Genomic DNA, 24,328 nt, shown 5'->3' on the forward strand with positions numbered 1-24,328 from the left:
AAGTCTCACATTCCTCTGACGGCACAACCATTGTCAGAAACAAAAAAAAAGAGAGAACAGACCAGTATTAAATACAAGAGACCTTCAAACGCTATTGCCTATACTAACCTCATCTTTAGATGTTCGCCAGTGATTTTCAAACCCATGGAACTGAAACTCAAAATTGGTACATTAAGGTTGTAAAAGTTTCATCAATCATCATTACCCAGAAATTCATATTCCCTGTTTTAAATCCCACCCCCCCACCCACCACAAAAGACATTTATTGTGTGCTGCATCCACCAGTTAGAGGGTGCAGTTCCCAATTCTGTTTAATGAAGCTCGTCAGAGTCTAGTAGATACCCAGCAGCTAGAGTCTCTAATATGGAAGGTTATGTTGGAGTGGTGTATCTCGCCTGCAAGCCTCCAGTCCCTGCTGTCTTATTTCTTTTTATATTCTTTCATGGGATGTGAGCGTCACTGACAAGGCCAGCATTTGTTGTCCATTCCTAATTGCTACAGCCGATTGGCTTGCTAGACTACATCAGAGGGCAGTCAGGAGCTGTGGCTCTGGAGTCACACGTAGGCCAACCCTGATAAAGACAGCAGATTTCCTTCGCTAAACCAGGTGGATTTTTATAACAGTTGATGAGAATTTCATAGCCACCTGGCTGAGAATAGCTTTCAATTCCAGATTTTTTTAAATTAATTTGTTGAATTTAAATTCCACCAGCAATCATGGTGAAATTTAGACCCAGTCCCCCAGGGCATTAGCTTTGGGCTCTCTGAGCTACCAATCCCCAGCGATGTTACTGCTCTGCCACCATCTACCCCACTTCATTCTTAATTGCTGCTTTTGTCATGTGTGAATTTTTTGAGGGGTTTTGAAGAGAGCTATCTTAACGCTGTTTCTTCACTGATGGAGAAATCCTAAATTGGAACACCAAAGGTGTGTTAGCATCAGCAACTTGAGATAACTGCATTTAAACCTTTGATGTGCAGTTCCCCCAGTGGTCCACACCAATAAGACTATTAGCTCAGTCAGTACAGGAACATTGTGTGTTTCAGTTCCGTGCAGTTTGAGAATTACGGGCTATGAATGACATTGGAGTTTTCTGACCTTGAGAACTCAGGTACGCACACTTTCCCCCCTCCGCACCTCAACCTCCTGACAATCCCAACAACCACCTCGTCCTACATCATCATAAATAAGGTTTTCTCAAATATCCGCATACTACTTGAATACACATTAATGAAATATTCAAACCAGGGATTTATTTTCATGCTACACTTTATCAGTACATGTAAAACTGCACATTACCAAAGAGCTCAAACGCTCTACCAGTGCCCTCCAGTAACATTGCTGCTAACTAATGACAGAATAAAGCCACTCAAGGGTTAACGGTGAGATTTGAAAGTAAAGTGAAGGATCTACTCAGGTATATTCAAACTGAATATAATTGTTAAAAGTATATATTCTAGATAAATATTTCATTTGGAGTTGTAACGAGGTTTTGAAAACAGAAACCATGTTTTTTTTTTTCCATTACAATGTGAATATGCCCCTTGTGTAAAAGAGAAAAATTTGTATTTGTATAGCACCTTATCACATCTCTGAACACTTCGCATGCAATTAATTACCTTGATGTGACTGACTGCTGTTGTCTAAGCAAATGTAGAAGCTGACTTGCCCACAGTAAGAGCCCACACAAAGCAACAAGGCAAAGCTGTTTCTTGTGTTGGTTTTGAGGGAGGAATGTTGGCCAGGAGACCAGATGCAGAACTCTCTCATCTCAAATAGTACTGTGGGATCTTGAATGTCCATTTGAACAGGTAGATTTTGTTTCTGTTTGACCTTTTAGTGAAGTAACGCCACCTTTGACAGTGAGACACCCTCACTATATCTCCTGAATGTTAACGTAGACCAGGGGAAGGATTTTCGGGTTGTCGGGTGGGCACGGTGGGTGGGCCTGGGAGTGGCCGGGAACCAGCCCGCCACCTGTGATCAGCCCCCGACTGCGATTTCACGCTGGCTGGCCAATTAAGGGGCAGCCGCTGTGAAATGCGCGCTGAAAGACTCAGCACTGCCGGGGTGGGGGCAGGAGGAGAGTAAGCGTTGAACGCACGGGGGAGCGCGCAATGAAAGCTCCCTGAAGGCAGAGAGCTGCCTCAGGGAGCTGAAGTATTTTTAAAAACAAAAATAAAGATTTTAAAATCCCAGAAAAAATTTCCACACATAGGACTCACTCACCTGAACATATAGATAATAAAAATTTTGTCAAAATATTTTATTTTTTTAAATTAATCTCGTAAACCTCATCATGAGGTTTCCTCAAAAATGCAAAGGCCACCTGGCCGATTCGCCCGCCTGCCAACCATAAGGTTGGAAAGGCAGAGAAAAGTCACTCTTAATTGACACTTTAATGGCCTTAATAGGCCTCTTAATTGTCAGCGGGCGTGCGCAAGTGTCGGCAGCGCATCCGCCCACGAGATATTGCGCGAGTGCACGATGACGTTGGGACATTCGCCCAACGTCTTCGCACGGTGTTTTACACCCAATCGGGCTGGGTGCACGCCCGCCCGTGGGACGTAGAATTCTGCCCCAGAAGATTAAACGCATGGTAGAAAATTCCTAACAGCGCTGTGGGTGTACCTACACCACATGGACTGCAGCAGCTCAAGGAGGCAGCTCACCGCCAACTTCTCAAAGGCAGTTAGGGATGGGCAATAAACGCTGGCCCAGCCAGTGATGCTCCCATCCCCTGGAAGAATAATAAGCTCATTCTCACAACTTCTGATCCAGAGGCTTAACAATGTTCCATGTTAATCGCAGTGGCGTTTTGTGAGTGTTTGCTTTTTGTGAAGGTAACAAGTCCAGTACAGCTAGCATTATGCGGTGAAATATTTGTACAGATTCATTTTAACCCTTTGAGAGCTGAATTGCCTTTTTACCTTTTAAACTGTACAGAAATTTTCTTCTACCTAGAACATCTATTAAAAAAATATTTACTGTAACTCATTTAGTCATTAAGATTCCAAACTGGCAATGGGTAGCTCCACAATATTTGTAGCATCTGTAAAATTGACTTTATATTTTAGTCCCTTGAGATAGATTTTGTAAACTAGTACTCCCAGCGCAGGGTTTAGGTGATGGGAATTTGCACTATTATTACACTGTAAGTGATTTGTAAATAATATATTAATATCCCCTCTTGTAGGTCAGTTAGAACCTGAAAAGGTTTTAGACAGAGATCCCTTTACCTTAATCTCATTTCCGATGGAGAGACAAGGCAGAAGCATTAACTCATCTTTCCGATAATGACTCACCTGCTTTGGGTTCCCAATGATTTCTCTGGTTTATTCCAGGATCATTTCAGGCTTTTTTTTCCTCTTCATATGGTTCTGAGTAGATTTAGTGCTGAAAGGCTTTAGGAATTTGCCTAATAGCGGCTATCCCTGGACTTCGGACTGACTGTTCCACCAGGGGTGGTATCAGCTTTTCAACTCTCCTTTATAAATATAAGCTGTTGCGGTTGTTGGTAATGCCAGTTAGATCCCAGCACTGAGGTTTTACCCTTTAGGACCAGTTTTCCCTTGTGCACCATCCTTTTAGCAAGGTTTCTATTTTCTTTCCTATCTCCGCCATCTTTTGCTTGACTGGTCAAATTTACCAGAGCTCTTAAACAACAACTGGCATTTATAAAGCAATCTTAATGTAGAAAAATATCCCAAGGCTCCTCACTGAGGCCTAATCAGGCGAAAATAGACACAACTTGAGTTTTCTGCTGTGATTTCCCCACATCCTTTCAAATACTTGTCCAACTCCCTTTTAAATGGTGTTACAGTCACAGCTTCAATAGTCACCTGTGGTGAAGTGTTGTACTAACACCGCATGCCAAAATAATTTCTTCTAACTTTCCCCTTTCAGTTAGTGATAATGTCCAATGCACCAACCAGACAACCAGTCCTTTGATGTTTGCCTATTTGAAACCTTTTATAATTTTGAAAACCTCTATTAGCTCATGCCTTAACCTTCCCTCTTCCTAATGAAAAACTCCCAATTTTTCTGACCTTCCTCCATAACTAGCAGTTTTAATTCCTGGGATCATTTTAGCGATTCCTTCCTCCTGTACTCTTCCCACGGTTCCAATACCCTTTCCTATATGGGGAGCCCATAACTGCACACAAAACTCTTCCTGTAACCTAACCAATCTCTGTGTGAACTCATTGTGATTAGGTTCTTTTGATGGTCTATTCTACGCTGTACTCCCACCATTGAAGATTTACGCACCTCCAGCCTGAAAACTCTCTTCCTGCACTCTGTTACAAATCTTGCATGTTTAATTTTACTTTTCTAAGGGAAAAAAAATTGAACGGTCATTAAGACAGAATCCTCTAGCAGCGTGTAAAAGCCAAATCACACTTCTACTGACCATATGAGGCCCAACATTTGCCCCAGTTTTACAGCTGCAAAAATACATTACCTTTAGAAGACCTGGAAAAGTCTCCTGGAACAAAACACAAAAATGCTTTAGAAACTTTGAAGTGTAATAAGCAGTGAGAAAGAAACTAATAGGCTTCGAGAGGACAGAGACAGGCTAGTGGAATGAGCAAACACTTGGCAGATGAAATTCAATACAAAAAAAGGTGCGGTGTTACAGATACATTTTGGTAGGAAGAACAAGGAGAGACAATGCAAACTAAGTAGTATAATTTTAAAGGGGGTGGAAGAAGAGATCGACCTGCAGGTGTTTGGACACAAATCTTTGAAGATGGCAGGACTGGTTAACAAAGTAGTTAATAAAGTATATGGGATCCTGGATTTTATAAATAAGGATGTATAGAGCACACAATCCAGGACTATATAAACCTATATAAACCACTTGTTCAGCCCCAGCTAGAGTATTGTATTCAATTCTGGCCACTGCACTTTAGGAAGTACACAAAGGCTCTGGAGATCTATTAGATTGGCTCCAAGATTGAGGGATTACAGTTATGCAGATAGGCCTGAGAAGCGGATGTTGCTCTTAGTGCAGAGAAGGCTAAGAGGAGATGTGATAGAGGCATTCAAAATCATGAGGAGTTTCAACATAGTAAGTAAAGAGAAACTGCTTCCGATAGCTGAGTGTGACTAGCTGGAGGATTGCTCTTCAAAAGAGCTGACACAGACTTGATGGGTCAAATGGTCTCCTTCTGTGTTGCACTATTCTATGGTTCTATAGCTCAGCCTCTCCTTAATTAAATATGCAAGTTCCTGTCAACTGGTTAATTTAGATGCAATAGATAGGTCTTCACATTATTCCTCTTGTGGGGGAGACTAGAACTAGAAGACATGGTTTAAAAGTAAAAGGTCTCCCTTTTAGGATGGAGATGAGGAGAATTTTTTTCTCAGAGTATCATTAGTCTGTGGAATTCTCTTCCACAAAAAGCAGGGAGGCTGGGCCATTGAATTTATTTAAGGCTGAGTTAGACAGATTTTTGATCAACAAGGTAGTCAAAGGGTTATGGGGGGAGACAGGAAAGTAGAGTTGAGATCACAATCAGATCAAGCATAATCTAGTTGAATGGCAGAGCAGGCTTGAGGGGCTGAATGGCCTCCTGCTGCTCCTATATTCCTATTTCTAATATACTGTAAGGTAATGTCTTTGTGGAAATCTATGATTTCAGCATACCTTCCCTCAAAATATTTTGATGAGCTGAATTGTATCTTTAGCGACACAGAATTCTTCACGGAAGATGAAGATTTAAGGAGTATTGAGAAGAAACTGGTCTTCAACACTGCTGAAGACAAGGAAGAAATTGGAACGTATGGTAGACTTAGAGCAAGTGATTCATTGCAGTCAAAATTTAAAAATTGGGGAAAACTATTTTAAATTCTGCTCTCACTAACATTTTAGTTTTAATCAGTTTTCTTTCCCAAAAATATAGTCATAAAATTTGTAAAAGTACATTGCGTAAGAGTTCAAATTTGACCTTACAGAAAGTGTAATACAGAGCAGATTCTTTCAATACAGTACATGAGGGTGCTTCACTACAACTGCCATTACAGATTATATTTACATCGCACATTTACAGTTCATGTCAAACATTCTCTGGTGCGTACAGCCTGAGGGGTTTTATATGGTTCCAGCCCCTCGGTGTACAATGGTGGGAGGAGATAGTGGCCTTTCCCCTTTGAGCCTTTGCAGCAGCTGCCCCAAGCTTTAGTAGCCTTGGACCTTGGAATGTGCCAGTCTGCAACACCTGGGTCGTCAGCAGCACTTTGCACTGAAGACCGGCAAGTGACAGGTAGAACGAAGAACATCATTCACCGAGTTGATATTTATCTTGGTGTGTCCCAGGGAACACATCCCATAGAGCGCAGTTTCAGTTTTAATCGTCTGTGTGACTGAAAGCGTCAGCGTTCGGCATCACATAATCTGTCTTGACAGTGAATGAACACTCTGGCTGCTCTTACAGTTTCTAAAAGTGGGTTTCATTCCACGACACGCACTGGAACTTGAGGTTTCAGATTCTAATTTTCAATAGTGCTGGTAGGCAGAATACTCGCTGCAACAACTGGAAAATTCTGTCACTGTCGGGCAGACGGAGTCGGACATGCATTTCAGAACCCGCTCCCTACTGAAAGGAACGTGACTGTGGGTTAGGGGGACTGCCCTGCGAAAGTTGGTACCGTGAATGGAAAGTTGTGACGCCACAACGGATCACTTGCCTGAGTTGAGATATTGCGAAAATCTATGGACATAACTCCCACTGTCTTTGTACAAGTTGTGCCATTTAAGCTCAGCTGAGAACCAAGCTGCTAATTGAACACGCTGGTGCTACATTAGTTATGAAAATATGGTTGATGACCCAAAACTTCATTGTAGCTCCTAAGTTAATTATTGGCCCTCATCCTTTCTATAATATAATAGTCTGTTTCTTGTATTTTCCAATTGTTTTTAGCAGTTGAAATGTGGATTGTTATGTCGATGTTAACTATTGTGAATCTTTGTTTTAGCACTGTCCAGAATAGATGTGTTTCCGAAAACACTGCAATGTCCCTTTGTAGCTCAGATCTGAGACAGGGGTCAGACTCCCTCAAAGCTTCTTGCAGTGAGATTTACTTCTTGGATAGATTTTTTGAATGTTCTAGCATTTATTTTTTGAGAACAAAGCTTCTGAAGCCCAACCTCCTCACCAATTAGCTCAGCACTATTCAAGGAGCAGTGAGCTACTGCAAAGTAAACCTGCTGGTGGCATTGAGGACATCCAAACCAACTTGGGGGTCGCCACCTTGGAGATGAATTTCTCATCTTCATTTAATTTAGTGAGAAAGTTGGCATGAGTGTAAAGCGGCATCTGATTTTGTACACACAATTTTTAAGCTAAAATTAGCAAAGTTGGCAGTTCCTTCCATCCCACTGCAGTGAACTATTTTGCCCACCCATCACACTATCATTTTTTTCAGTAGGGTTGCAATCTTTTCCCAAATCCAAAATTGAACAATTTGCGTTGGCTGGGAGTAAGGCTCAGATTCTGAAATTCACTCTATTGCTGGTGAGAATTCATTGGAAACCTTAAAAAAAACTTTCATGTTACAGCAGATGATGAGAAAGTCTTGTATTTACATTGTGCTTTTCACGACGACCGAACGTCTCAAAGCGCTTTGCACCCAATTCTGAAATGTAGTCATTGTTGTAATGTAGGAAACACAGCAGCCAATTTGTGCACAGCAAGCTCCCACAAACAGCAATGTGATGTTGACTAGATAATTTTTTTGTAATGTTGGTTGAGGGATAAATATTGGCCAGAGATAATTCCCATGCTTTTCTTCAAAATAGGCTATGGGATCTTTTACATTCACCCAAGCAGGCGGATGGTGCTTGGGTTTAATGTCTTATCCAAAAGACAGCATCTCAGACAATGCTGCACTCCAGTGGAATGTCAGCCTTGGTTTTTTTGTGCTCAAGCCCTGGAGTGGGACTTGAACCCAGAACTTTGTGATGAAGAGGTGAGAGTGTTACCAGCTGACCACAGCTGACAGCAAGCGGAAAATTACCTCCGTTTTATAAATTGGCGTGCAGCTTATGTTTTGGAAATTTCTACAGCCTACTAAAGAAACAATAGTGTTGGGTTCAAAGTAAACAGGTGGCAACTCTAGACTGCGGGATGTATTGCTGTTTCGTCTCTGACTAATCTTAGACCTCCTCTGGATGGAGGCTGAAGGGATCCTAATCGCCTTGGGAGATCGAATAAGCTTTGTAACTCTCAGCGAAAAAGACTCCAAGCTTGGGTGGAAAACTAGTTCTGCCACAGGCTAAGCTGTTCTATTAGCTGCACTATAAAATGAAAGCTGAAAATATTCTTCTCATGCCGCTTCATAATTTATCTTGCATTTATTGCTTACTATGTTTACATGTTGAAAAATGGAGAGAAGCACTTATATTGACCAGACCCAATAACAAATGTCCGACCCAATCCGATTCTTGCTGGTAGGTCAGAAGATCTATCTAGCATAGTTTGTACTTGTAATTGGTACTAGTGCACCTGAAGGCCAAGATAATGCAGGGGTGTAAAACAAATACAGTTGAATCCCTGGTAAGTTAGTGATGTGTATCTCACTCCTTCTGGCGAAGAGGATCAAAGTCTCTAATATTCACATGGAAGAGAGTGACATAAATAAATCTAGAAATAGAACGTGTTAATCAGTAAAAATGACCATGAAACTGTTGGATTTTCGTAAAATCCAACTGGTTCACCAATGTCCTTTAGGGAAGGAAACCTGGCGTCCTCAGTTGTTCCAATCTTTATTTAATTCCATTCCCACACCAACCTGGTTGACTCTTAACTGCTCTATAGTGTAGCCTAGTGAACCATTCAGTTGCATTAAACCACTACAAAGAATCTGCAGCAGTTCAGAAAGAAGGACCGCCATCACCCTTTCAGGGCAGCCCAGCGATGGGCAACAAATCCCAGCTTTGCCAACAATGCCCACATCTGGAGAAATACTTTTTAGAAAGTTGCCGTGCACTAGTCGACTCTGCTGCTGAGTCTTGGCTGGTGACCATCGGAGTTTTTGGTTCATTCTCAGCCAATGCCCACTTGGAAATTTAGATCTTTCATCAGAACCCAATGTAGAGGTTCAAACACCTTGTTGTGGTGTAGGCACTAACATTAATTTATTTATATATTTACAAAATGAACACTTACAACTTCTCCCTTATATGGTCACATTTTCCACACTAACAATGGTTGACAGGTGAGCTATAAATATTTATATTTTTCCATTTTGTGACTTACTAGCAGAAATCAGGTCAAGTCTCACCTCAAGCAGGCATGTGACGGGCAGAGGTGACCTGCTTGAGCCAGGGTCAGTCCTGATTGGCAGCTGAGGTTAAGTCCACAAGTTACCTTTAACGGACTTCAGTGAAGCTGTGATTAAAAAGGCTAATAGTCTTGCTCACCAATTTCTCTTGTGGTTACTTCTCCTGGAAAGAGAAATCAATCCCTTGGCCAGTAGAGTATTGGTCTTGCAGATATGGGATTGGGTTTCCCACCTGTGCACTCATTAGCCTCAATTCTCCTGACTAGCCAATGCACAAGTGGAAAACTCCAGGCAAAGAATGAAAGTTCAGCCATGGCTGACATATCCACCAACTCTCAATGCAGAGTTATACCAGTTTCTTGGAGTTGACACAAATGGAGTTCTTCATCCCTCTTTTGGATGAAGGGAGACAGAGATGGGGGGCAGTGGTTGGGGGTTTGTGGAGAGACAGTAAGGTGGTGGTCTGGTACCATGAGAAGCCGTACTTTCTGACAACTATTCACCAGTGACCGCCATATAACAGTACAGAGTCGAGAAGCACAATGCTGAATGGCAGCAGGAAAGTTAAATTGGGAGGGGTGGGTGGGGGGAGTGAATGATTTGCACTTTGTAGTGTTGAAGGGAAGGGAGTAGGGAAGTTTTTGCCTTAAGTGAGGGTCAAAGTCAATGACCCTGAGATTGATGCACATAGGGAGTGACCTCATATGTTCAGTAGATGACATGACATCACTTTCGAAGCTGGGCTTGCTTAAGCGATGGAAAATCGTGACCAAAGAGTGAGAGAGATTTGATATATTTTTGTAGAAATTCTGTTCTGAGCTGAATTTTTTTTGTCAGCGAACACTGGGTCAGAACAGGAAGTGATGTCATGGGTGTGGCCATGTCTCTAGAAAGCACCTTGACTTGACATGCTATTCCCCACAAGCCAGTGGAAAATGAATGTACCAGAGTTCAATTAAGCATGAAGAGCAATTTTGTTTTAAATGCCTATTTTGGCTTGATAATTTTATGAATCACAATGACTTTCCTCACTTGGTTGTCTGTCGACCCCTGTGGACTTTAAACCTGCTAACCTGAAGTAGAGCATAAGGTGATCTGCTTCTAGGAGAATAAATTCAGTAATGTTTGATGAACCTGTAGGAAAACATTATTTTTAAAACAAGGAATAACTGTGGGAGTAATTGTTCTGGAAATGCTTTGAAAATCATTTGACTTCTCGGATTTGTCAGCGAGGGAATGAATGGTGCACTTTGTTTATCTCCAACAGTAACTCCACAGCTCTTTATAATTTATTGTTCCCATGTAAGACTTGGTATTGCTACCTGACAGGATGGTCTTTCCATCATTACCAATGTCCTGGAGAGGAGAACGTGATGAGAGACACAGATGCATTTCCTCCTTTTGTAGTAAACAGGATGATCACCATGGAAACTTAAATGTGTCTTGGGGATGTAGTTCACACACAAGGATACCTTGACCCTTTTTGTTCAAGCAGAGATGAAAGGGCTATTCTTGGGAGTCTCTGTCTTGTCCACGATGGATAGAGTGGCTTTTCAGTCCATATGGATGACTGTGGATGACTCCTCTTCCTCCCTCCAGGACATTGTTGTGAGGGTGGCTGACCAGCAGTTTGTCCTCATTGAGAAGAATTGAACTTCACTCTATTGAGGTATAAACCTCTCCTGGGGCTGTTAAGAACATTATTCTGAAGCTAAGCCAGTTGTCGGCTCTCTTGCCAGCAAGAAGTGAGTTCCTGTCCCCACTTCAGACTGGATTTACCTGTCCCAGAGCTAAAAGGATGCTGTTGGATTAGAATGCGCCACTTAGGCCCTCAGGGAAGTGACGTGTAACCAACAAAGCACTGGGCTGACACAATTTACCTCCTCAATAGAGTGACATAGGAAAATATTTAGCAGGGAGCAGGGGTGGGGGTGCGAATGACCTCCTAATGTTACAATCTGCTTTATTACATGATGCATCAACACTCCCGAGGTTCAACTAAGGTTTGTGCAGTGCCAGAGAAAACTGACCCAAACAAATTGTGACCACGCTTTCGGCTCTCTTCATGTCTGGTTGATAGAGGAGAATATAAAAAGCACTGGTCCGCAGTCTACGTGCGTGGTGCCGTTAGTAAACAACTAATGCTATAGTTTAGGTAAAGCTTAATGTCGTTTCACTTTAATATAGATAAAGATTCACAAAAAGCACCTTGGGGGGTGGGGGGGGGTGGCCTCTGCTATGGTCAAGGCATCCTTTCCCATGCCTAACCCACTACCATAGGGCTATAGGCCCAGCACAGCTCCACTCAAAGAGAATACAATACCCCATTTCCCATGCGGAAACTGGGCAGTGTATCTCCTGTGTAAGGACCTGGGCCACATTTTGCTTCTCTTTATAAGAATTTTATTTTGGGAGCAGGATCAAGGCCTTTGGGTTCAACAAACCTCACAAGTTTCAGGCTTCTTTCGTCGGAAGACTCTGGCAGATTTATAAATGTGCTAATCGCTTATCGCAGGTCCTGTCCAGTGTGTCGTTCTTCTTCTGTAATTATTGCTCATGAAATGAGTCTGTGCCCTTTTTCCTTCACTGTGATGTAAATAAGGTAATGAAACTGCTGGGAGGGGAAGACTGCTGTGAGCAGGTTCCCACTTTAAAGATTGTGTTGTGTGTCAGATAGCTTTGGCTGGGAAACATCACTGAAGCTATTGACAATCACTGAGTGTGTGTAACGTGCGATTAAATCTTTGTTTATGGCTAGGATTTTAAAGGAAGATATTTTTATGGTTAATTGTTGCTGATCTATTTTACTATATATATTTATGTAATAAACATGTGAGAGAAACATTTCCTTTTCTCTGTGATCTCAATTTCTTACATACAGTACACACAAAAGAAGGAGCTTGCATTTATATAGTGCCTTTCATGATTTCAGGACATCCCAAAGCGCCTTTAAACCAATGAAGTACTTTTAAAATGTAGTCACTGCTGTAACATAGGAGATATGGCAACCAATTTGCGCACAGCAAGCTCCCACAAACAGCAACATGTTAATAACCGGATAATTTAATGACCAGATATTTTTATGATGTTGATTGAGGGATAAATATTGGCTAAGATACTGGGGAGAACCCCCCTGCTCTTCTTCAAAATAGTGCCATGGGATCTTTTACATCCGCATGAGAGGGCAGACCGGGCCTCCAACTAACTTCTGCTCTGAAAGGCGGCATCTCTGACAGTGCAGCACCCCCTCAGCCCTGCACTGGATTGTCAGCCCAAATTATGTGCTCAAATCTCCAGAGTGGGACTTGAAACCACAACCTTCTGAGGCAAGACTCACAGTTTATACATTCTCTATAAACTGGCATCTTGCGAGGTCAGAATATGGGTCAGGTGTAATGCATCAAATAACTGATTTGTATTCCCTCTCTCTGAGTTTAAACACAGAAGAAAGCCTATCTGGTTCAGATCCCACGATGCCAGTGTCTGTGGACCAGCAAGCAGGAAGAGAGAGAAAAACTTTAATAAATCTAATCAAAATATAACTGCAACAAACCCACTACTACATCAGATTGTCAAACACACTTTGATCATTTAGGTAAGTGTAGGAAGTCATTGTATTTTTTGCCTTGACCCCTTAGTCAAGGAAAATAAGAGATGTTTCACACAGTAACAGACTGGACAAGCAACCTAGTCCAACTCCCCTATTGGAACTCCCTCCCTAACCGCACTGTGGGTTGACCTACACCTCATGGGCTGCAGCAGTTCAAAAAAGGTGGGCTCACCACGATCTTCTCAAAGGCAATTAGGGATGGGCGACAAATGTTGGGTTTTCCAGCAACCACACATCCCATGAATTAGTTGACATTTTTAAAAATTTTGACTTGGGGCAGAATCTTGCCCTGGTCGGGCAGGCTCAGCTTGGGTGGGGGGCGGGGGGGGGGGCAAGCAGGGATGGTCAGGAACCTGGTCGCCGTCCACAATCGAGGCCGGGAGGCGATTTTACGCTGGCGGGGCGATTCGGCCCCACCCAGTGTGAAACGCGAGCAGTAGCGCTTAGCGTTGCCTGTAGGGGGCGGTGGGGAGTGCCAACTTCACTCATGCCCGCGAGTGCGCGTTTCATAATCTCCCTGAGGCTAGAGCTGCCTCAGACAGATCAAGAGTTTAAAAAAAAATAACGGCATTAAAAATGTTATAAAACAGCACCCCCCCCCCACCCCCACCCCCGCCCCCCCATCCCATATGTGACTCTGTCACATGAGCAGGGACATGTTATTAATTAAATTTTGATTTTATTTTTATTTGCCGTTGGAAACCTCATCCCACCCGTGGATGAGGTTTCCTAAAAAAATTGCAAAGGCCGCTTGGGCCTTTTCACCTGCCCCACAGAGGGCAGAATTTTTTAAAATGCATTTACGGGATGTGGGCGTCTATGGCTGGGCCAGCATTTATTGCCCGTCCCTAATTGCCCCTGAGAAGGTGGTGGTGAGCTGCCTTCTTGAACCGCTGCAGTCCCCGTGGTGTAGGTACACCCACCGTGCTGTTAGGGAGGGAGTGCCAGGATTTTGACCTCCCCCAGGCGAGTTGGTGGTGGGGGCATTGGTGGGTTGGGGACCTCACCTCCCCACCTCTGCCCCAATTAAGTCAGGGGTGGGAATGCCCGTTGATTCGCCCAGTGGCGGGTGGGGGGGTGGTGGGGGGGGAACTCGCAATGCGTGAAGCCCAGAAAGCAGACCCTGTCGGTGTTGTTTGCTGGCTTCTAGGGCTGGGGGGAGGGGGGAATTCCTTGCGCCTGAACGGGGGACCCAGAATCAGGCCCAGTGAGAGCTGCCCTCCTGCCCTTACTGCTGACGCCCTCCGCTCACAATTCCCACCCCACGACCCCCAGCCGGCAACCCCCAGCTGCCATCACTCACCTGTGGCCTGGGTCCCTCGGCGCCCCTGGGCCTCGGGTGGGTGCATTACCAGTAGCAGCCACCAATCACTCGGTGGTGCTGCTGAGCAATGCACAACTGCCCGTCTGTAATTGGCCGACAGCTCTCGGTGGGCAGAATTTCCACCCCTGGGGACTGATCTGATCCCAGGGAAGGCCCACCACTGCCTGGTTAGGTGCCCAATTGGTATTTAATTTGATAGGCCTTCCCAAAAGGTGGCAACATGGGGCTCTTGGCGGCTCTCCATTAAATACTGCCTATATTTTTACATGTTTGGGAGGAAGATTTGACCCTAAGATTCTGAAGCCATTGTGGGTTTGCCTCAATTTGTGTCTGGATCTGTTGTGGTCTAATTGATAAAGATTGATTTGCCATCAATAAGAACCACTCCATTGTTACTGCATCATGTGGTTACAAGGATGGCAGAAGGAGAACTAGCTGGATCCTGGGTCTTTTTCAGCTAGCAATCTCTGCTGCAGCCTTCAGAATAATGTTCCTTTTAGTCTATACCTCAATGCCATTTCACAGAGAACGGCTACTCAATGCTACGCGGGTCTGAGTCTTTCCCAGGGCTGCTAAGCCTCAATCACCCACTGGGAGTGACAATCATTCATATGGGTTTTTCATTAAATCTTTTTGATGAGTATCACACTGGAAAGATGAACACAGCTCCGTTTCTTCAAGTGGGGTTTGTGTCTATCTCACTGGCGCTCATTGCCACGAGGGATTTGTCTGGCAGAGCCTGCGTTCATGTACGCCAATAATTACACCCAAAAACACTTCACGTCCAATGGGTTAGCTTTTTTAAAATGTGCATTGACAAGCCTGGCCATCAATTTTCACGCATCACTGAAAAGGCTAAGGAGATGAATGATTGGCTTTTAGTGCTTTTGGTTAAGAGAGGAATGTTGGCTGGACTCCCTGCTGTTCTTTGAATGTTGCCATTGGGCTGTTCAACATCCACCTTGACCAGGTAGGCTGCTTTAACAGCCCACCCAAAAGCTGACGCCTCTGACAATGAAGCCTCAGTCTTGATTATGTGCCTGGATCCCAGTGTCCGTGCTCTCAGCTGCCTAGGTCCTAAATTCTAATTCCCTGCCTACATCTCTCCTTCCGACCTCTCTTGCTTCCTTTGATTACCAGGCTTTTGGTGACCCGTCCTATTATCTCCTGAGCATTGCTGACGTAGTTTTCCGTCTGGCACTCATCAAGACAGACACAAGAATGCCAAATTTCAAAAGGAGCAACAATTTATACTGCATGAGAAAAGGATGCAGTATAAGGTAATCCAAGGGGGTTCACTAGTAACCCATCTGGCTCTCTAATGTCCTTTAGGGAAGCAAATCTGCTGTCCTTACCTAGTTGGGCCTACATGTGACTCCAGATCTGCAGCAATGCGGATGACTCTTAACTGCCCTCTGAAATGGTCCAGCAGGCCATTCAGTTCAAGGGCAATTAGGGATGGGCAACAAATGCTGGCCTTGCCAGTGACGCCCACATCCCATGAAAACATCCCATTTTCCCGATAAAGGGAAAAAACAAGAGCTATAAAAGATTTTCACTGGGACACATAAGGCAAAAATAAATGGTTGCTTGGTAGCACAGAACTTGAGTATTGCTGAAAAAGGAGACATGCTTTCCAAGCTTTTTGTCAACTGGACAAATGCAGGAATGCCAAATTTCAAAGGAACAACAATTTATAGTTTCATGGTCACCACCAATGAGACTAGCTTTCAATTCCAGATTTTATTAATTGAATTTAAATTCTATTAGTGGATTTGAGTCCGTGCCCCCAGAAGGTTTTGTTGGGGCCTCGGGATTGCTACTACAGTGGCATTACCATTACACCACTGTCCCCTGTGAGGCATATGGGACATTTTGCTATGTTAAGCGTGCAATATAAATGCATGTTGTTGGGGCTTGAACCCACAATTTTATGGCTCATTACTGAGAGTATCAGCACATGACCAAAGTTAACACTGAGCAGCAGAGGACACGCCACCTGCTCTGTGCATGTATTTAAAACCAGAGTCTGATGTGAAGTGCTGGGGAGCAAAGCAGAGCAGGGAGTGGACTAGGCATAACATTAGCCTCCTTCCATCTGGTTTCCTGTTAGTTACTGCACTGACTGCGCAGCTGTTTCACCGATAAACAGCTGGAAAGAAACAGAACTAAGGTGCTTTACAGCCTGCTCCAGATTGCAATTAAACTGGAGATGTGAGCAATTCTGGTCAGGGAAACAGTCCTTAAAGCTATCCTGTGATTTGTGTTACGTGTGTTAAGTCACTTGCCCTACTGATCCGAAATCTCACTCCTTACAAATTGATTGATGTTTAAAGCACAGACTTTGCCTCCATCTGGGATGCTCCAATAAATGTGACATTGAGCGACTAATTGGCATCATGTCAGTCTCCGTAACTGATCTTTCGTGAGTGTCACCATACAAGTCACTAACAGAAGAATTGAAGAAAGCAACAATGGAGGGTGTTCGATCAGTTATTCTGCAGACCAGGTACAATCCACCTTCTCTCACATTCCATATGAATTCCGTGTGTTTCTCACTCGCCTTCTCTCCAAAAACCCGCTTGCACTTTACCTCTTCGTCTTTCACTTTTTTCATCCCTGCTTTCGTTGGGCTTTAAAATCCTGTTCTTTCAGGGGGAAAAAAACATTAAGTTTTCTTTTCAACAGTTTACAGCACGTCCTGCAAGTGAACCCTGTCCCTTTATAATATGAAGCCTGTACATTTTATGCAATCTGCCCTTTTAGAGGCCTCTTGGCTGAGGGCCCAGGGCTAATGAGTTCTCCGAATGCAGTAGCTGGAAGTTAAGTAGACTCGCTCAGCAGCATGAAGAAACATTGATCGAAGCTAATCCAAGCTGCAATATCCAAAAAATAGTGTTTATTTAAAATTTAAGTGCACAAAAGAGATGTCAAAAATAGGATGATGCTGAGGCTTCACTAGACAATCCGATAATAACCAATCAAATACGTTCTTTGCAAAGTCACCCAAGGTTTACTTACCCTTTTCAATCTTTTGTTGATAACGAATAATCAGTTTTACTGCACAGGTTTTCGGGATACACTGTGACAATCAAAGCTTCTATCTTCCCTCAATCCCTCACTTTGTTCATTAAGATGAATAAATGGCCTCTCCTCAGTGTTCTACGACCAGCTTCTTTATACAATATTTTCCTTTGAGGTCAGATCCCTGGACAAGCTTAGGGAGCAGTGGCATTCACCTCGACTAGTTTGTGTAATCAGGAGCCCAATTATAACGATAGGTTGCAAAGACTAGGCTCATACTCCATTTAGTATAGAAAATTAAGGGGTGATTTAATGGAACTGTTTAAGATGATGAAAGGAGAGGATTGGTTAGGTAGAGAGAAACTATTTCCACCAATAGGGGAGTCCAGGACAAGGTGAAATAACCTTAAAAATAAAGTAGGGCCTTTCAGGGGTGATGTTAGGAAGCAATCGTTCACACAAATGGTAGAGGAAATCTGGAACTCTCTCCCCGAAAATACAGTTGAGGCTGGGACTCAGTTGGAATTTCCCAAACAGAGATTGATAAATTTTTGTTAGGCATTGGTAAAGGTTAAAGAACCTTTAATAAAGTAAAGGCTGGGTCATCGAATATATTCAAGGTTGAGTTGGACAGATTTTTGATCGACAAGGGAGTCAAGGGTATGGGGACAGGCAGGAAAGTGGAGTTGAGGCCACGATCAGATCAGCCATGATCTTAATGAATGGCAGAGGAGGCTGGATGGGCAGAATGGCCTAATCGTGCTCCCATTTCTTATGATAGTATGATCTTATGACCAAGGTGAGTAGATGGAAGTTTAGAAAGAGATCAACCGTGACTTAATTGAATGAGAGCAAGTGGGACTGAACTACTCTGGTTCTTACATGCTTACATTGAAGCAACAGTTCACAATGATTGTCAATATATTTCAAACAAGACAGCTGTTGAGAAATGTTTAAATAAAATCTCTCACAAATATTCAGAATTATTTAAGGTTGACATTGATTCCAAGATGCACATCAACACATTAAAACACAAACAACAAACACAGCTGTCAACATCTGGATTAACCATTTCAAGTCCAATGACTCAAGCCCTACAAAGACAGCTGATTATATCTGGCTGCTATCTTAGATACAATGAAACAAGATAGAGTTTGGTTTTGGTAATGTGTCTTATTATTCATCTAAACCACATCAAGACACACATTTATAAATCTATTACATTTCCTAGAATTATGGCAGAGTACAGCATAGGCCATTCAGCCCATTGATTCTGCATTGGTTCTTTCGAAGAGTAATCCCGTTAATCCCACTCACCTCTCTCTTTCCCCAGTGTTGTGAGGTGCTGGGTCTTTATTATCTACTAGAATGATTGACACACATTTAGTAAAGTATACATGTTAGCAGCTGTCTCCATGCTTAGGCCCTGCATGCAGCTCTGTCCAACACCATGCTGACCCTGGATGAAGGTCATGTGTTCTCTTACAACACTGTGTGGGTGATATCACACTCAGTCCCACATTACAAACATGGACAAGAGAGCTGAACTCCCGAGCCGAGAATGACCGCTCTTGACATCAAGGCAGCATTTGACCGAGTGTGGCATCAGGGAGCCCTATCAAAACTGAAGTCAATGGGAATCAGGGGGAAAACTCTCCCCTGATTAGAGTCATACCTAGCACAAAGGAAGATGGTTGTGGTTGTTGGAGGTCAGTCATCTCAGCTCCAGGACATCACTGCAGGAGTTCCTCAGGGTAGTGTCCTCGGCCCAATCAGCTTCAGATGCTTCATCAATGACCTTCCTTCCATCATAAGGCCAGAAGTGGGGATGTTCACTGATGATTGCACAATGTTCAGCACCATTCACGACTCCTCAGATACTGAAGCAGTCCATGTTCAAATGCAGCAAGACCTGGACAATATCCAGGCTTGGGCTGACAAATGGCAAGTAACATTCGTACCACACAAGTGCCAGGCAATGACCATCTCTAACAAAAGAGAATCTAACCATCGCCCTTTGATGTTCAATAGCATTATATCACTGAATCCCCCACCATCAACATCCTGGGGATTACCATTGACCAGAAACTGAACTGGACTAGCCATATAAATACTGTGGCTACAAAAGCAGGTCAGAGGCTAGGAATCTTGCGACGAGTAACTCACCTCCTGGCTCCCCAAAGCCTGTCCACCATCCAGAAGGCACAAGTCAGGACCGCGATGTTTTAAAATTAGGGATTGCCCTTTTTGGACAGAGATGAGAATTTTTTTCTCTTTTTTGAACGCTCTGCCTCAGAAGGTAGTGGAGGTGGGGTCACTGAATATTTTTAAGGTGGAGGCATATAGATTCTTGTTAGGATAGGGAATCAAAGGTTATCAAAGGTAGAGGGGAATGTGGAATTCAAAACACAAACTGATCAACTATGATTTTATTGAATTGCAGAGTAGGCTCAAGGGGTTATTTGTACATAAGTGTGTATGTTCGTGGGTCAGAGAGTACATCATCCACTACCCCTACCACTATTCTGTCTCTGATGAGTTCCAATTTTAAATCTCCGTACTCGCAATTTTCTGCCATCCTGTATAGATCATAGATTCTCCTGGCTGTTGGACTGTCTTATTGAATTTAGCTCTTTCAAGTATTTTAATGTTTCTTTAGATTAAAATAAACGTTGAATGATTTTAGTACCTCTTCGAATTTTGTGGATGATTCATTAATTCCCTGTCTTGCAATAATGTCATCTTCAATCGGGCCTGCTGAGTTAAATCAGCATGTTCATCTGCTCTGCTTTTGACATTTTATTTAAACCTGTTGTGGTGCTGTATCTTAAGAATCTTTTTCTCCAAAGTCCTCAATTTTGTGATTGATCTGGCCTTGGGTTAGTCCGAGTTGACGCAGAAAAATGGAATTCTGAACCATGTCAAAATGTTAAAAGTGTATGTTCTGCTTTAAAAGCTGTCTGAGTTTCAAGAGGTACCTCTGTTCACTTGGAGCCAAAGAGATTTCCAGCGCTTGCCAGTTTTGGTGGGCTCCACAACCAATGGCAATGGTGCTCAGCTTGAAAAGATTTTTAACAACTGTTGCCTGGATCAGCTGTCTGCAGACTTCTCCTGTTCAGTGATTCTTTTTTGACTCGCGAGTCCGTCAAATTCTAACTTCTACTTGCCTTTTACCGAGTTGAACAGCCACAATGTTCCTGAAATATTTAATTAACCCTTTCTTTTTTTTTCATTTCTGACAAGCTCAGAATCAGGGATCAAGTTTTAACAACGAGTTCCTTTCAACCTGCACTTGTGACACTGAATTACTTAAAAGATTTCTCAGGACTTGCTGCAGCCAGGAGTTTTAAGAAGGTTTAGCTCACCCTTGCAAGTTCTGCTGACTCTATTCTGAAGCTGCGCTGTCAAAGGAGATTCAATGGCGTTTTCTCTTCTGCAGCCGTAAGGAATTTTAAAACTCTGCCTTCAGCTTCCAAGCCTTTCTTTGGAGCATTTTCCTGGCAATGTTTCTTCCGTACCTCTGCTTCTGGAGTTTCTTTTCAGGTCAGAATGCTTTGTTGATTTTTTTCTAAGTCTTCCAGCATTTCAGTTTGTCTCTGTATTTTAGCCAGGTTCTGCTGCCACCATGTTGTGGGGTGTTGATTACATCTCGGTGGGTTTTAATGAAGCCGTCATATTTGGAAGTCGGTTAACTGTAAGTCTTTATTAACTACTAGAACTACAAAGAAATAGTAAAGGGTACAAACTAAGAGCAGTCTCCATGCTTAGATCTACGCACAGTTCCATGTCCCAGATAGCAAAAATCTGTCAATCTGCAATTTAAAATTATTAAAATTTGACTTCTCTCACTCTCTGTGAAGAAGTGTTTTCCAGCCTATCTTCTGAATGACCAGGCTCTGCTTTTGAGATTCTGTACACTTCACTTCCTCACCAGCAAAAGTAAATTCCAATCTATCCTGTTGATTCCTTCCAAAATCATAAAAACCTCAGCCAAGTCACACTTGACCTTCCATATTCTGGGAATACATTGCAAATCTAGTTTAAGTAAATCCCTCATAAATTTCCAATGTAAATGCAGCTCAGTATCTATTATATCCCACAGATTACTCCACCCTTACAGTCCTAATCCACAGAACCCACCCCAAACAGATCTTCATCCAGCTCTGTGTCAAACGTGTGAATCAACCTTTTTTCCCAAAAATATGCTTTATTCATAAAATTTGTAAAAGTATGCTACCTAACATTTCGAATTTGATATTCCATAAAGTGTAATACTGATCAATGGCACTCTCAGGTGCCACATTGCACTTTATATTTACAATATTCATTTTGTGTCAAACAAACAGCCTGAGGGGTTCACTATAGGTTTCAACCCCTCGGTGTGCTCTGGCAGGAGGGCCTTAGACATTTCTTTCCCCATTGCACCTTTGCAGCAGCTGCCCCAAGCTTTAGTGTGTCCATCAGCATGTAGGCCTGGGTTTGGCGTGTCTGCAGCCCTCAGTCAAGGACAGCTCTTTACACTGGGAGACCAGCAAGTTTTGGGCAAGACCCCAGAATGTCCTGCACCAAGTTGAATTGAAGGCAATGGCACAGTGGTACTGTCACTGGACTAGTAACCCAAAGAGTCAGGGTATTGCTCTCGGGACAGGGAGTGAAATCCCACCATGGCAGAAGGTGGAATTTGAATTTCTTTTTAAATCTAAAATTAAAAGTGTAATGATGACCATGAAAGCATTGTCGTAAAAACCTGTCTGGCTCATTAATGTCCTTCAGGGAAGGAAATCTGCCATCCTTACCTAGTCTGGCCTACATGTGACTCCAGACCTACAGCAATGTGGGTAACTTTTAAATGCCTCCTGGGAAGGAAACCAAAGGATCCTTGGACACACTGTTTAGATCCGGATGGAGGAAAGAGCCAGAAATGAGTAGAAACGCTGCAGGCACCCAGGGGGAAGACACTCCTATCGAATGACAAGAAAGTGCAGTTCGTCCTCAACCCCGGAATGAGATCAGGGATATTGGTCAAGGCACCACCCCTGTGAAGTCTGAGACTTTGGGGGGAGATGTAGGAGCATGTACATAGTTGGGATAAAGACTTTGGGGTGGGGGGAGGGCATAGAGTAAAGGGACAACATTAACATCAGAAGCACCTGATACTGATGTAACGATGATGCAATGTCACATGACTCCATAATTGAGACCTGGAAGGAAGCAGAAGAACAGCCTTGTGTAGCATACTGAGATGTGCATAGATCGGTAAATATCAGCCATGATCATCTGAATGTGCAGCAGGTTCAATGGGCTGAGTGGCCTACTCCTGCTCTTACTTCCTATGTTCCTGTGGATGAGCTCAGGTTTATGGAGGCTGAAAGATGCGGGGGACCAGGAGTGCATTGGAATAATCGAGTCTAGAGGTAACAAAGGCAGGAATGAGGGTCTCAGCAACAGATGAGCTGAGGCAGGGATGGAGTTGGATGATGTTGGAAATATGCAGTGATGGTGGAGAGGAAATGGGGTCGGAATCTCAGCGTGAGGTCAAATAGGTTGAGCACAATCTGGTTCAGCCTCAGTTGCAAAGAAGGGTGTTGAAGTCGATGGCTAGGGAATAGAGTAAAGGGTTTGTGGCAGAGTCTAATGTCAATGGCTTCAGTCTTCCCAATTTTTAATTGTAAGATTCCTACTTGTCCAATGTTGGTTATTACATAAGCAGATCAAGAGTGGACGTTTCGAGTCCTCATGACCCTTCGACAGAACTAGTTCCGACCCCATTTCCTCTCCACCATCACTGCATATTTCCAACATCATCCAACTCCATCCCTGCCTCAGCTCATCTAGTTCTGTCGAAGGGTCATGAGGACTCGAAACGTCAACTCTTTTCTTCTCCGCCGATGCTGCCAGACCTGCTGAGTTTTTCCAGGTAATTCTGTTTTTGTTTTGGATTTCCAGCATCCGCAGTTTTTTTGTTTTTATCTCAAGAGTGGATGTTGCAGTCTCAGGAACAGGTACAGTGCACCTGGTACAGGTACAGGTACACTGTATTTCTGATACAGTGCAGCGTGAGAAGATTGGGACAAAGCAGAAAATGTCTAGAAAATCAGGGAGTTTTAGTCTTATTTCATGAATTGTTTCGTTAAATATGCCCCCATCTGGTCACATTCACCAGTTGGAAACTTGCATGAAAATTCTAACAGAAAGATACCACAAGAGGGCAGTCTGAGTCCAGGTAGGAGAATGAGATCGATTCCTGTGCAGTCAGAGAATTTAAACACGGATCTGATCACAGTTCGTGACTTTATCTCCAATAGAGCGCTTTGAGATTGTGCAGGGCGCTATATAAATGCAAGTTCTTTTAAAAGTTTGATTTTTAATTAACTCTACAACAAATATTCTTCAATCTCAAATGATTTTTCTCCTCTCCAAATTTTCTTATCATCTAACTTTTCTGGCCTTAGTGTTGCTCAGGCACTGTTCATCTTCCAAAAGCTCACCCAAGTAACCATTATTTGTGTGTTGAATCTGGGAGCGCCAGGAGGCTGGTTCACCAGTCAAACATGATCCTGTCCTCAACCACCTCGTACACCCTCCCCCGTCCCCTGGACAGTGCTCAGGAGCTGGAAACCTGTTGCATTACCCCTTCCAATTCTGACACTTCTAATCCCACCTGGGCAAGAGGAGCACAGGCCACAGCTGTCAACTGGGAGCTCCCTGGTCTAGTCGGCTCTCAGCTACTCTCCAGCTGGAAATACCCTGAAACATCAGAAGCCAGTACACAATTATATCAAAGCCAAAGAGCAGCTGTTGGATTGTCGACAGGGTTAGGGACAGGCTACTCTGCATCCACAGCCAATAATGGCAGCTCAGTGTGACATGGTGCACAATCCCTATCAAGAGAAAAACATTAGAGGGCAATGAGGAAAAAGCTGAGCCTTGGGGTCACAATCGGGGGAGGTGGTGGTGTAGTGCTACTGTCACTGGACTAGCATTCTCCAGGGACCCAGGGGTAATGCTCTGGGGATTTGGGTTTGAATCCCATCATGGCAAATGGTGAAATTTGAATTTAGTAAAAATATGGAATTAAAAATGT

The sequence above is a fragment of the Carcharodon carcharias genome, chromosome 23, assembly GCF_017639515.1.
Source record: "Carcharodon carcharias isolate sCarCar2 chromosome 23, sCarCar2.pri, whole genome shotgun sequence".
NCBI lineage: Eukaryota > Metazoa > Chordata > Chondrichthyes > Lamniformes > Lamnidae > Carcharodon > Carcharodon carcharias.